At 42.8% G+C, this 14672-nt stretch overlaps 1 non-coding gene across 1 annotated transcript; it reads left to right on the plus strand.

Annotated features, from left to right (window-relative positions):
• The first annotated feature begins 12979 nt into the window (after positions 1-12979).
• On the plus strand, positions 12980-13086 carry LOC121758010. Its single transcript, XR_006041302.1, has one exon. It is a non-coding gene; the product is annotated as a small nucleolar RNA R71 (small nucleolar RNA).
• The last annotated feature ends 1586 nt before the right edge of the window (positions 13087-14672 follow it).

A 14672-nucleotide genomic window follows, 5' to 3' on the forward strand; every position in this document is an offset into this window, starting at 1 on the left:
TTTATTATAAGATGGGTGAAATATTTAAATTAGATTTAAAAAAATGTGGAACACTAGGTTTTCCGGAATTTGAGAAATGACAAATCACAAATGAAAAATGAAAAATGAAAATGTTTCAATAAATAATAGTGAAATCAGCTTGATTTTTTTATATTTGGAGGGTGGATAGTTCAATATGGTGTGCACGTTGCACACCTACTATAATTTCGCAAGGATTTTGATGTTCATCTACTTTTTTTTATTGTATTTTTACTTATTACTTCCTCTATCCGCCATTATGAATTCCATTTCTTGACAACACAGATTCTAAAAAATGTTAAAAAAAAATTAGTGGAAAAAAGTTAGTAGAATATGAGTCTCACCTGTGTATATTAGTTTTTAATAACATGTGAGTGAAATGTGAGACCCTATTACCTTTTATAGTAAAAATGATTTGGGACTCCTGCAGACGAATTAAAATTAAAAAACAGATTAAAATTAAAAAATAGATTAAAATTAAAAAATAGATTAAAATTTAAAAACAAGACTTCTATTCATGGACGGAGGGAGTATATATTAAAGTTAATTTTGTAAATTTTCTGTTGCAAATTATGTTAAATATGAAAGAAAAACATTATTGTCGATCAAAATTAGGTTTACAATACTTTACGAAACCAAATTCATATATTCTTCGGTGACACTGGGTTAATCGAGAATCCAGACCAGGTTGTGTTGATTGTCTCAATGTTGAATATACTCGTGGTGGTAATCTACCCAATTCCGTCCTGCTTTACCACGATGATCATGTGTCATAAACTCTTCCGGGTGGAACTGGTTCATGGATAATGATTAATGGATTGGGTGACCCGAAACTGTCGCAACACTCGTAGTCAGGGACGGATATAACCCCGCCCGACACCCACCATAGGTCCACGAGAGCCAATGAAATCAGGATAACGAGCTTCCGCCAACTCCACTGCATCTCGATCGGACCCCACGAGGCCACGACAAAGAAGGAGAAAGATGACGTTTTAACTTTTAAGTATGTAATGGCTGTTGTTGTTTGCTTTTTTCTGGGATGCTGGGTGCTGTGATGTTTTTAGACCATCCACAATGCCGCCCAGCCGACCGCCCAGCCGAGCGCCGGCGCTGGGCGGTCTATTGCAGTCGCCCAGCGGGCGAATGGAGAGAGAAACCGTGCAGCGCTGGGCGGTCGCGTAGCGCTGGGCGGTCCGCTCGGCGCTATTGCAGCGCCCGGATCGCCCAGCGCACCGCCTAGCGCGAAATTAATTTTTTTTTTCCCGAAACACTATATATATGCGCTTTGCACGTCATTTTCATTCGCACCACTTGTTTTTAAATTAATGTATTTTTTTAAATTGTTGTACTTTTTTAAATTTTAATATTATTATTAAACTTTTCCCGTATATATCTCGTAAATTAAATTTCGTATATTGTGTGATTGTTAATTATTTCATTTTGTATATATTTGTTAATAGTGATGTGGATATTATGTGGCTAGGCTATGGCTGGGCTATTGCTGGGCTATTTGCTTGTTTTGATGATGTGGCATGAGGATTTTTAGTGCTGATGATGTGACAGTGGCTAAGCAATGGCTGGGCTATTGCTGGGCTATTCCTATTGTGGATGGTCTCAGTTCTTTTGCTTTTGCTTTTGCTTTTGCTTGTTGAGCTTTGGATACCCAACTCTTGACGGCTGAGGGTTCGAGGATATTTGTGGATTCGCTTTTTAGTTTTATATAGCTTGTAATTTTTTGGCTTAAAACATTTGATTATTCAAAAAAATGTCACTCTTTTTGGCGTTTAATATGCAAAAATTTCAAATTGAAAGAAGCCAATATGGATGCCGTTTTAAATTAATGTTTTTTAGCCGCCTGCAACGCGTCACGCGGGTGGCCCGGAACCCGTCACGTAGGGACGGGACGGCAGCGCGACGCGTTGCGGCGCCCCGTCTCGTCCCCAGCCCGTCACCATCTCGTCACGAAACCCATTCCGCCGGGACGTAACGCGAGACACCTCGTCACGCGCCGCGGCGACGTGGCGCGCTCCCAGGCCATGCGTGACGCCCACTCGCTGGCCAGCGAGTGGACGTCGTCAAGCTGACGCAATAATTAATTTTTTTTTTAAAAATAGAATTAAATAAAAAAAATTAAAAAAAGTGAAACGGTAATTTTACCGTTTAAAAGAGCCGTTTTCAATTTTTTTATTTTTTATTTTTTATTTTTTTACTCTATAAATACTCCTAATTCATCATCATTTCACACACAACTACAAATCTATTCTTCCAAATTCATCTCCATTTCCTCTCCTATTTTCATCTAACATCTAATCACAAAATTTCCGGCGACGGAAACTCCTGCGGTGGCGGCTCCAGCGCGTAGGATCTCAACGTGTTCGGCGACTGGGGGAGCATGTACAACACATTGGGTGGTTTCGGTTCGTCGACGCCGGGCACCCAGGGTTCGGGCACGGCGGGGGGTACCAACCACCCAATTTTGTTGTTGATGCATACGCTCGTCCCTCCGCCCCGCGGTATTCGCAGGGATTATCCCAGATTCGGGAGGATTATCCGGTTCAACCCACTCCGGAAGAAGGCCGAGGCGGGGGAGGCTCCAGGGCGGAGGCGGAGGCGAAGGAGGAGGAGGAACTAGGCCGGCATCCGTACGGCCCCAAAGAAACGTTGGCGGTGTACAACGCCTGGATCAACGTCTCGTACGATCCCATCGTCGGGAATCAACAACAACCCGGAAGTGCTTTTGGGAAAAGGTCACTGAGGCCTACCACAAGATCAAGCCGAAAAAGACCCGCCGCCGCACATATAAGATGCTCCGCGCTCACTTTGACCGAGTCGACATAGAGGTCAAACGATTCTGCGGCATCTACAAGAATGAAGCGGCTCAGTACCAAAGCGGAACCACGGGAGCCAACATTCTGAGGTCGGATTTGCGGGTCTACTACGAAGACATCGGCAAATAATTCAAATATGCCGATGTTTGGGAGGTCGTCAGGGACGAGGAAAGGTGGGCCGGCGGTGTGCGGTCCAGCTCGGGCTCGACCTCGAAGCGCACGAAGCACACGGCGAGTGGCCAATACTCGTTTGGTGAGGGCGGTTCGGCCATCGGGCCCCAAGAGTTTGCCTTGCAGGAGGAGGAGACCCCGGCAGACGATGCCGGGGGGTCCTCCCGTGGGCGCCGTCGGCCGCAAGGGAGAAATGCGGCGAAAGCGGTTAGAGGGAGGAGGGGCCGAGCCGAATCAAGCCAGGCGGGCTCGGGCTCGGGGGGACCCTCGAATTCCCTTATGTCCATGTACATGACTGCCACAATGGCGGACAATTCTCACTTTACGCCCACCCAATACGAAGCCTGGCTTAACGGAGTCCTGTTTATGGCGGCACAACTTGGTATCCCACCTCCAAGTGGCCTCAGGGCACCTCCACCGCTTTCGGGGGATGATTCACCGGCGGAGTAGTTTTTTTATTTTCTATAAAATTGTTTTTTAAATTATGTCATTTTTATTTTTTTAGGATTTTAATTATGTCTTTTTTTTTATTTTTTTGAATTTTAAGTTGTATTTTTATTTTATGTTGTAATGTTATTTTATTTTTAAAGAAGTGTTTTTTTTTATTAATTGAATTTGGTGGGAAAAAAATAAAAAAATGAAATTGAATGAATAATAATTTAAGGGACGGCTTAAGGGACGGAGGGTTGCAAGTTCCGTCCCTTAGTTAAGGGATGGAGTAAAAAAGTACAGTGGGGCCAGCAAATAGTGTTTTAAGGGATGGTATAGTGACATCGTTGTGGATGGTCTTACTCCCTCCGTCTCATAGAAATAGGCCATTTGGGTTTGACACGGATTTTAATATATAATTGGTAAAGTAAGAGAGAATGAGAAAAATTAGTTGAAATTGTGTAGTGAATGGTGGACCCATAAATAATAAAGTAAAAGATAAGGAGAAAGAGGTTACTATAGATGAATATAGACTATTTGCATGGGACGAACAAAAAAGGAAATGTGGCCTATTTTTAAGGGCCGGAGGGAGTATTTATTTTGATTTTTTGAAAACGCAAACACAGTTGGCATTTTACATTCTAGGATTTATTTTTTTTAACTAATTAAAAGCCAAAAAACGAAATTTTCTAATTTACTCCACCCGTCCCACAATAATTGTCACACTTCATTCTTACCATAAATGGTAAGTAGGTCTCCCATTCCACTAACTCACTTCACTCACATTTTATTATAAAATCAATATAAAAAATAGGTCTCAAATTCCATTATTTTTTCCAACTAACTTTTCTTTACATTCTTAAAATCCTTGCTAACACAAAAAATGACAATTATTGTGGGACGGGAGGAAGTATTAGGGTGTCCACAGTAGGGAGGACACGGCGGCTGCCGACTCCGCGGCGGCGCTGTTAGCTTTAGTATACTGAAAAGCATGTTTCGAGCGAGTTCGTACGAATAGAATCGAGTTTGCACGAATAGAATCTTGCTTGTGTACGGAAAAACTCTACAATCCACTTTTGACCCGATTCAGTATCATTCGAGCAGTTTGCACGAATAGAATCAATATATTATTACATTGTGTTTGCTTGTGCGTTTATAAGATGTTTTATAAATATTTAAATGCATAAGAAGTAAACAAAGCCTAAGTCTTTTGCTTAGTAGACTGGTCGTGGGATGCGCTCACTTTAAGGTACTACAGTCGGTTATAAGCAATGTTTTGCAAAAGAAAAGAAGAATTTCACAACCTAGATAGGCTTTGGCTACCTATCATGAAAGGTTGCAATGTCAGTCTGATTATTTCTAAGCCTTATTGAAATAAGATGACGTTGGTGTGGTATAGCACTGAATGGATCTAACAGCAAGACGAGTCTTTATGCTATCTACTGAAAGACGAGGTCTTGATAATTAATTTCTTAATCTATGATGTGGATAATACTGGTTTGTAAAACAAATCAATTTCGCACGCAAGTTCAATTTAATTACCCAAATATTATCACTAACTGCAAGAATACAGCTTCGTGTGTAGTATTTTAGGTGTCGATCCACAGGGAAGGGAATGATTATTAAAACTCAACGCTAAACAAAGCATAAAAAGGTTCGATTTTTGGTTTTGATGATTAATGACACTAAGTTAACAAACTAACTACGCAAGGATTTTAAACACGAGAAAAACAGGTCACTCCAAGTTGCTCCTTAGACTCGAATCATTCTACACATTTATCACACACAAATTTGGGATTAACTTATCAACCTAATCGCGTGCACTGAACATGTCTACGACGTATAGTTCACAGTCAGCTGAACACTTGTTCCATGAACCAACTTTCAACGACATTTAATTCCTGCAGATGCGCGGGAACGAACGTCGTCTACTATAATCACTTACCTAATCCACTATCAATTTATCCCCTGAACAGTTCTAATTTGATAGCAAACAATTGATTAATCCATCCATGTCTATGTTAAAGAGACAATAAACAAGGATTAGATATCTATCACAAAAGATGCCTCTAAAGTAATAGAATTACGCATTAAACACAATCAATGATATCAAACATGAGTTCAAAAGTGTAGAAGCATTCTAACGAGTCTAATTCACAACTTGGAGCAACAAATGAGCCTAGCCTTGATACATGATAAATTCAATGATTAAAACCGTAGAAGGCATGCTCTTTCGGAGTAGAATTGGATGGCGGAGTCGGATCGTCGGAGTGTCGGGTAGATTTTCCTCCTTCTCTTCTCTTCTTCCTTCTTCTCCGTTCTGTCCCCCTCCTTCTCTGTAAATTCCTTTCTATTTTTATTTCCCCCAGCAAAACTGCCGAGAAAACTGCTGAAATGCAGTTGAACCACCAAACGCCCGACCGGGCGAAATTAGAAGGGATAATCGCCCGACCGGGCGAAAGGCTTCTGGAGGTATCGTGGGGAAACGCCCGACCGGGCATTTTGTGTCGTCAATAATCGCCCGACCGGGCGAACTTTCTGGAATCCTCATGCGTAACGCCCGACCGGGCGAACTTAGAAGGACCAATCGCCCGACCGGGCGATATGCTTCTGCATGGCTTCGCGGGAGACGCCCGACCGGGCGTTTAGTTGAAATCAGAACGCCCGACCGGGCGAACTTTCTGGACTCCGCATGCACAAAATGGAAACGCCCGATCGGGCGTTTAGCAACATCAAAACGCCCGACCGGGCGAACTCTCTGGAATCTCAGCTATGCATTTCCGACGAACTTCCGGCTTCTAACACCCGAAACTACACTCAAAGCACGACTTGGTGAGTTATAATTAACATGAAATCCGGGGTAAAGAATAGGAAATAAGCTTCGCATCAAATACCCCCAAACTTAAGCTCTTGCTCGCCCCGAGCAAGGTACATTTTTTAGCACAAAAACTCAACGCAAGTCTACCCCGCAGAGAAATTTTCATCACAAAGAATCATGTAGGGACGTGAGTGACAAAATCTAAACCCCCAACATTTCCAATCGAGATTTCCCACTCTCAAGAACAATCACTCATCCCCCTAGAACGTCAAGTTAAGGTGCACTTCAAAATAAGTCCAAGCATGCGATCAAACAACTCAAACCATCATCATTGACTCATTAAGCAATACTAACCACATAGACTCACAGATTTCAAATCGAACCTCTTTAACTCTACCAAGTTCTTTACACAACATCCACAAGCATCAACGATAAGGTCCAAGGTCTTATTTCAAGGTTGTAATGGGGCTAGGGACGAGGTAGGATAAGTATGGATAGTGAGCTCAAAGGCTACACATTTGAGTGCCAAAATCTTCCCTCCTACAACATCCTTCCAAAGATCGAACAACACAAAATTACAACCAAACCCACACTCCCCCAAACTTGAGATCTATTCCAGACGAGATTACACAAACAAACATAGAAGCTCTATCTTTATTTCATCAACTTATTTTTTTTTTTTTTTTTTTTTTTTTTTTTTTTTTGTAAAGACCTCGACTTTTGTGAATTTGAAGGTCGTCTTTTTCTTTTTCTTGTTTTTTTTTTTTCTCTTAGAACTTCATTCTTTTCACCTTCTATCAAGTCTAGAAATGTCTACACTTTTGCAATACACCACCCAACACTCAACATTCAACCACCAAGCTCAATCTAGTATTTAGCACCCAAACAGTAGCAAGGTCTTTCGATGAGGCTAAAATTAGGCTTATTTCAGTGGCTAAGTGTTTGGCTAAGTGTTTACACAAATAATAGGAAATTAAGCTCAAAGTGGCTTCTAGGGGATCATGTGTAGGACTAGGCATGTGATCATTTGGCCATGGAGTTCATCCTAGTGCCTTGTCCTCCCATATCGTTAACACAAACGAACGCAAGCACTTCACTCGATAAAACAAATCAATCCAAAATAATTTCCACAAGTCATGCGATTTTCATACTCTCCTCAACTTAAGAAATCGGATGTAATCACAACATGCTTTTTCAAATAGATTCATGCACCCATTCCATTCATCCTAAGCTTCAAAGATGAAGTAAAATCAAGTAAGATTTCCTAACCAGAAAGCCGAAGATAAAGCATGCACCCGTCAACTACATAGATTCAAAACATCTTTATCACGCAAAACACCCAAAAAACATACATCACAAATCAATCATAACCCCCCCCAAACTTGAATGCATCATTGTCCTCAATGCATGCAAAGAAGACAAATAAAGTAAAGGGAAAGGAAACTCCCCCAAACTTGGCATGACGTCCATAGTGCATTCGGGTGGGAGGGTGGGTGTAAAAATCCTTTGCAGGTGTGCTTCCTCCTAAGCTCCAATCCTAACTCCCAATTGCTCCTACAAAAAAAACAAAAACTACAAAAAGAACACTCAATTCAAAATAAATGTTGGAGGAAAGAATTGAGCAAACAAAACCTCCAACATATGAAACCAAAAGATAAAAGAAAGATAAAAACTTGGGTTGCCTCCCAATCAGCGCCTTTGTTTATAGTCGTTGGCTCGACCTTCTTCATCTTTGGTCTACACTTTCGGATTCTCTAGTGTGACCACCTCTTCTGTCTCCGTGCCACTTTCAACTCCAACATAGGCCTTCAAGCGTTGGCCATTCACCTTCCAAATGCTACCATTCTTCTGATCCCGAACATCCACAGCACCATAGGGGTATACCTTGTGCACCACATAGGGACCCCACCATCTTGACTTGAGCTTGCCCGGAAACAGTCTAAGCCGAGAGTTGTACAAAAGGACCAGTTGTCCCTCATGGAATTGACGAGGCTTAATGGCTGCATCATGTACCCTCTTAGCACGCTCTTTGTAGAGATCAACGCTCTCATATGCATGAAGCCTAAACTCATCCATCTCATTCATATCGCACATCCTCTTCTCGGCTGCAGCATCATAATCCAAATTAAGCTTTTGCAAAGCCCAAAAAGCTTTATGCTCAAGCTCTACCGGCAAATGGCAAGCCTTCCCAAATACCAATTTGTATGGTGAAGTTCCAATCGGGGTCTTATACGCCGTTCGATAGGCCCACAGAGCATCATCTAGCTTTTGAGCCCAATCCTTCCGAGACGGCCTTACAACTTTCTCAAGCACCCGCTTTATCTCACGATTGGAGACTTCAACTTGACCACTTGTTTGGGGATGATAAGGGGTAGCAACCTTGTGTTGGACACCATACTTTCCTAGGAGGTTTTCAAACAATTTGTTGCAAAAATGAGTTCCTCCATCACTGATAATGGCTCGTGGTGTCCCAAAGCGGTTAAAGATGTGATTCTTGATAAATTTCAACACCACTTTGGCATCATTGGTTGCCGAGGCCACTGCCTCTACCCACTTAGATACGTAGTCGACAGCAACGAGAATGTATTGCTGCCCATTAGACTTGGGAAACGGTCCCATGAAGTCTATTCCCCAAACATCGAAAAGTTCTACCTCGTGAATATTATTCATCGGCATTTCATTTCTCCACGAGATATTGCCGGCTCTTTGGCAACTGTCACATCGTTCTACATAGGCTTTTGCATCCTTGAAGATCGATGGCCAAAAGAATCCGGACTGAAGCACTTTAAAAGCAGTTCGTCGTGCTCCAAAGTGGCCGCCATACAACGAATCATGGCATGCAGACAAAATCTGAAGGTGCTCATGCTCTCCAACGCACCTTCGAATCACTCCATCACTACAAATCCGGAAGAGAAACGGATCTTCCCAAACATATGTGCGAGTGTCACTCAAAAACTTCTTCTTTTGGTTAGATGACAACCCTTCTGGTATAATGCCCGTGACAAGGTAGTTTGCCAAATTGGCAAACCACGGCACATATGTTTCCCGAGCCTCCACTTGCAACACTTGCTCGTCGGGAAATTTCTCATTTATCCTTTTCTTTCTTTCATCTTCCGTCTCTTCCAATCCCTCTAATCTAGACAGATGATCGGCTACCAAATTCTCGGTCCCCTTTTTGTCTTTGATTTCCACATCAAACTCTTGTAGTAAAAGGATCCACCTCACCAACCGAGGCTTTGCATCTTTCTTGTTCATCAAGTACTTGATAGCCGAATGATCCGTAAACACTACCACCTTCGTGCCAAGTAAGTAAGCACGAAACTTCTCAAAAGCATACACTACTGCTAGCATTTCCTTCTCTGTCGTGGTGTAATTCAGTTGAGCTTCGTTGAGTACTTTGCTAGCATAGTAGACAGCGTGTAGAACCTTGTCTCTCCTTTGGCCTAGAACGGCCCCCACAGCATAGTCCGAAGCATCACACATCAGCTCAAACGGCTTTGACCAGTCGGGTGTGATAATAATAGGAGCTTCGACTAGCTTTTTCTTCAGCAATTCAAATGCCTCAAGGCATTTCCCATCAAAGACGAACTTGGCATCCTTTTCAAGCAAGTTGCAAAGTGGCTTTGCAATCTTTGAAAAATCCTTTATAAAACGTCGGTAGAATCCCGCATGTCCAAGGAAACTACGGATGCCCTTCACATTCGTTGGGGGAGGTAACTTTGAGATCACATCAATCTTCGCCTTATCCATCTCCAACCCCAACTCTGACACCTTGTGTCCCAACACTATGCCTTCCTTGACCATGAACTGACACTTTTCCCAATTGAGCACGAGATTTGATTCTTCACATCTTTGTAGGACCCGTCTCAAGTTTTCTAAGCAAAAGTCAAATGAGGATCCAAAGACGGAGAAATCATCCATGAAGATCTCCATGATGTCTTCATTCATATCAGAAAAAATTGCCATCATGCAACGTTGGAATGTAGCCGGTGCATTACACAAACCAAAAGGCATCCGACGGAAGGCATAAGTTCCAATAGGACATGTGAATGTCGTCTTTTCTTGATCTTCCGGGGCAATTGCAATCTGATTGTACCCCGAATATCCATCTAGAAAGCAATAATGGGAATAACCCGCAATCCTATCGAGCAACTGATCCAGAAATGGCAACGGGAAGTGATCTTTTCTCGTCGCCGTATTCAACTTTCTATAATCCATGCAAACTCTCCATGAGTTCACCAATCGAGTTGCCAAAACCTCATTCTTCTCATTGACGGTCACGGTTATTCCCCCTTTCTTTGGTACACATTGTACCGGGCTAACCCACTCACTATCGGAAATGGGATAGATCATCCCATATTTCAGCAATTTCTTCACTTCTTTTTCAACCACTTCTTGCATAAGTGGGTTCAACCTCCTTTGTCTCTCTCTTACCGGCTTAGCTCCATCTTCCATCAAGATTTTATGCATGCATATTGCGGGGCTAATTCCTTTGATGTCGGCAATGGACCAACCTAGAGCTTTCTTGTGTGACTTCAGTAGCTCTATCAACTTCAACTCCTCTTCATCATTCAACATCGCCGATATCACAACCGGTAAAGATTCATCCTCACCAAGGAATGCGTATTTCAGATTTGTCGGGAGTGGCTTCAATTCTAGCTTTGGTGGTACTTCAATTGAGGGCTGCACATCCGCCACGAAAGTATCCACCACACATTCATTCTCTAGACTTGGTTGATCAATTTGAGCATCCTCACTTTCATCAAAATCAAAATCAACTTTAATTATCGAACCAAAGTCTCTTTCCAAGCTCCCCTTATCATAAACGCTTCCTTCTATACTTGCCGAGCAACGCATCTTGTCAAAGATACACTTGTCGAGGACATCAACTCTAAAGCACGCTTTTGCATCACTAGGATGCTTCATCGCTTTCTCCACATTAATGGTCACTTGCTCACCATTAATTCTAAACGTGACCGAGTTGTCCTTTGCTCCTAGCAACACGTCCCCTGTGGCAAGAAACGGTCTGCCAAACAGAATTGGCACCTCTTTGTCCTCGGGCATATCCAATACTATGAAATCAACGGGGATGACGAACTTGTCTACCTTGACCAAGACATCCTCTACTATTCCAGTGGGCTTCACAATGGAATGATCAGCCAGTTGTAGGGCAATGTCGATGGGCTCCATTCTGTTCTCCAGTCCAATGGCACGTGCTGTTTTCAATGCCATCAGTGAGATCCCCGATCCTTGATCCAATAGACATTTGGTGAAAATTGTGTTGCCTATCTCACAAGGAATCACACAACTTCCCGGATCCCTCTTCTTCATGGGCATCATTCCCGAAATCAATTGTGAGCAATTCATGCTCAATGCCACTATTCCCTCGTCTTGAAGTTTCTCCTTGTTTGCCATCATGTCCTTAAAGAACTTGGAGAACTTGGGGAAATTAGTGAAGAGGTCCACCAACGATACATCCACATTCACTTTTCGAATCACGTTCATCATCCACTCGAAGCTTTTCTCCTTTGGAGCTCTCTTCTTCCTCTTCGGTGGATATGGTGGAGGAGGAATGTGATCAGGGAAGTTGAACTTGCTTTTCGGGTCTAATGCCGGACTTGTCATCAGCTGTCCATTTGATCCCATCTCTACTTTCTGCTTTCCCTTCTTTTCTGCCAAAAACTTCTCACTTAACTCGGCTTCTACACCATTTTCCTTGCTGCCGGATGCAGCCTGTTCTTGACCATGTTGGGCACCCTGCACCAACGCGGGACTTCCCTTACATGCCTCGTCCGCCCCTGCGTGCGAGGAATGCAAGCCTAACATCTCATCCGCCCCTGCGTGTGAGATGCCGGAAGTACCTTGGCCGTCCATTGATGGTGTCGAATCCAACTCACGACCACTTCTCAAGACCACTGCCTTACACTGTTCATTGCCTCTCGGATTAGGTACGGTATTGCTCGGGATGGTGTTAGGAATCCTCGTGTGTGATGCCGTGGCAAGCTGCCCTATCTGCGTCTCAAGATTCCTCATTGTCGCATCCATCTGCCCAAACTTTTCCACCGTCCTTTCCTTGAAAATTTCGTTCTCCTTTTGACTCTTAGTCATGAAAGAGAGAATCTGCCCCAACTGATCCTCGACGGTTGGCTTCTTCTCATAACCCGGCGGTTGAGTGTTGTTCCTCCATTGATTTCCCGAGTTGTTGCTAGGACCAGCCTGATTCCATCCCGTTTGTTGAGGTCTCCAATTTTGCTGATTGTTGAATTGGTTGCCTTGATTGAACCCTTGGCGATTGTTGCCAATATAGTTCACATCTTCCACAGGTGGTCCTTGAAGACTTGGGCACTGATCAGTATGATGCCCGCCTTGGCACAACCCACATCTCATCACCGTCACAGCTTGGGGTTGAGGAGTCAGTTGAAGAGATTTAACTGCCTTTGTCATCGACGACATTTGAGTGCTAATGTCCGCCAGTTGAGCCTCAATTGCGGTCACTCTTTCCGCATCCTTGGTAGCACCAAATGTATCTCCCGCTCTATCAGCCCCTCGCCTTGGATTGTGCCAATTCCGTTGATTGTTGGCCAGCCTTTGAAACAAAGCCCTCACCTCATCGTGAGTTAGATCATCTAGGTTCCCATTCGAACCTGCAGTCACCAATCCCGTGCCTTCACTGTTGAGTCCCTTGTAGAATTTCAAAAGGTCATGCCCCGGAGCTAGTCCGTGACTTGGGCATTTCCTTATCAATTCCGTGAATCTCTTCCATGCTTCCGCGAAGGACTCGTCATACTTTTGTCGGAAAGAGGTGATCTCCTCTCTCAACTTCTCAATCTTCATAGGAGAATTGTATTCCAAGAGGAACAACGTCTTCAACTCTTGGAACGTTGCTATGTTGTAGCCCGGGATAGAGTCATACCAAGCTCTTGCTTTCTCCCTCAGAGAGAATGGGAATAAGACCCTCTTGATTAGATTGTGTTCCACATTCGGGGGTCTGTGAGAGTTCGTCAACTCGTAGAAGGCATTGAGGTGGCTCACCGGGTCCTCATCATCCCGTCCATGGAAAAGATTCCCCCCATTCACCAAACTAATATAGTGAGGTGGAATGTTGATGTTGTTGTTCGCATAAGCAAACTCTCCGGGGTACTCAATTCCCGATCTCAGTGTATCGCCAAACCTCACAACAGGTGGTGGTATCTCATTGTTATCTGCCATCTCACTTTCTGATTCTGAATCTCTTTCTGTACTCGGCTCGCTGAACAAGTTGCCTCTGATTGGACTCGGATAGTCCGGGAAGATTTCAGTAGGCGATCCTCTAACTCTTCTTCTTTGATAACAGAGCAACCCAAACGGTGGTGTACCCTGTGATCGCGTGTGCATTCACTTTTTTTATTTTTATTTTTACCTACACAACAGAAAATACACCAAGCACAAGCACAATATAATTCCTATTACCGAAAGCGAGACCTCTCGACAACTTCGGGGTAAGTACTATAAAAAGTGTGTGCTAGAGTGCGAACAAAACTACCTAAAACTAAACTAAGAGTTAGCTAAATATTACCTAAAATAATACACTCCTTCGTCTTCAAGTCCGGACGTGGTAGATGGCTATCACACCGTAGAACACGAACAAGGTACCTAAAAAACTCAAAAAGAAAAATCAAACAAAATAAAAACAAACAAAAACTATAAGCTAAATAATCGATTGCCTTCCCCGGCAACGGCGCCAAAACTTGATGTGGATAATACTGGTTTGTAAAACAAATCAATTTCGCACGCAAGTTCAATTTAATTACCCAAATATTATCACTAACTGCAAGAATACAGCTTCGTGTGTAGTATTTTAGGTGTCGATCCACAGGGAAGGGAATGATTATTAAAACTCAACGCTAAACAAAGCATAAAAAGGTTCGATTTTTGGTTTTGATGATTAATGACACTAAGTTAACAAACTAACTACGCAAGGATTTTAAACACGAGAAAAACAGGTCACTCCAAGTTGCTCCTTAGACTCGAATCATTCTACACATTTATCACACACAAATTTGGGATTAACTTATCAACCTAATCGCGTGCACTGAACATGTCTACGACGTATAGTTCACAGTCAGCTGAACACTTGTTCCATGAACCAACTTTCAACGACATTTAATTCCTGCAGATGCGCGGGAACGAACGTCGTCTACTATAATCACTTACCTAATCCACTATCAATTTATCCCCTGAACAGTTCTAATTTGATAGCAAACAATTGATTAATCCATCCATGTCTATGTTAAAGAGACAATAAACAAGGATTAGATATCTATCACAAAAGATGCCTCTAAAGTAATAGAATTACGCATTAAACACAATCAATGATATCAAACATGAGTTCAAAAGTGTAGAAGCATTCTAACGAGTCTAATTCACAA

This window comes from Salvia splendens, chromosome 1, assembly GCF_004379255.2.
Source record: "Salvia splendens isolate huo1 chromosome 1, SspV2, whole genome shotgun sequence".
Taxonomy (NCBI): domain Eukaryota; kingdom Viridiplantae; phylum Streptophyta; class Magnoliopsida; order Lamiales; family Lamiaceae; genus Salvia; species Salvia splendens.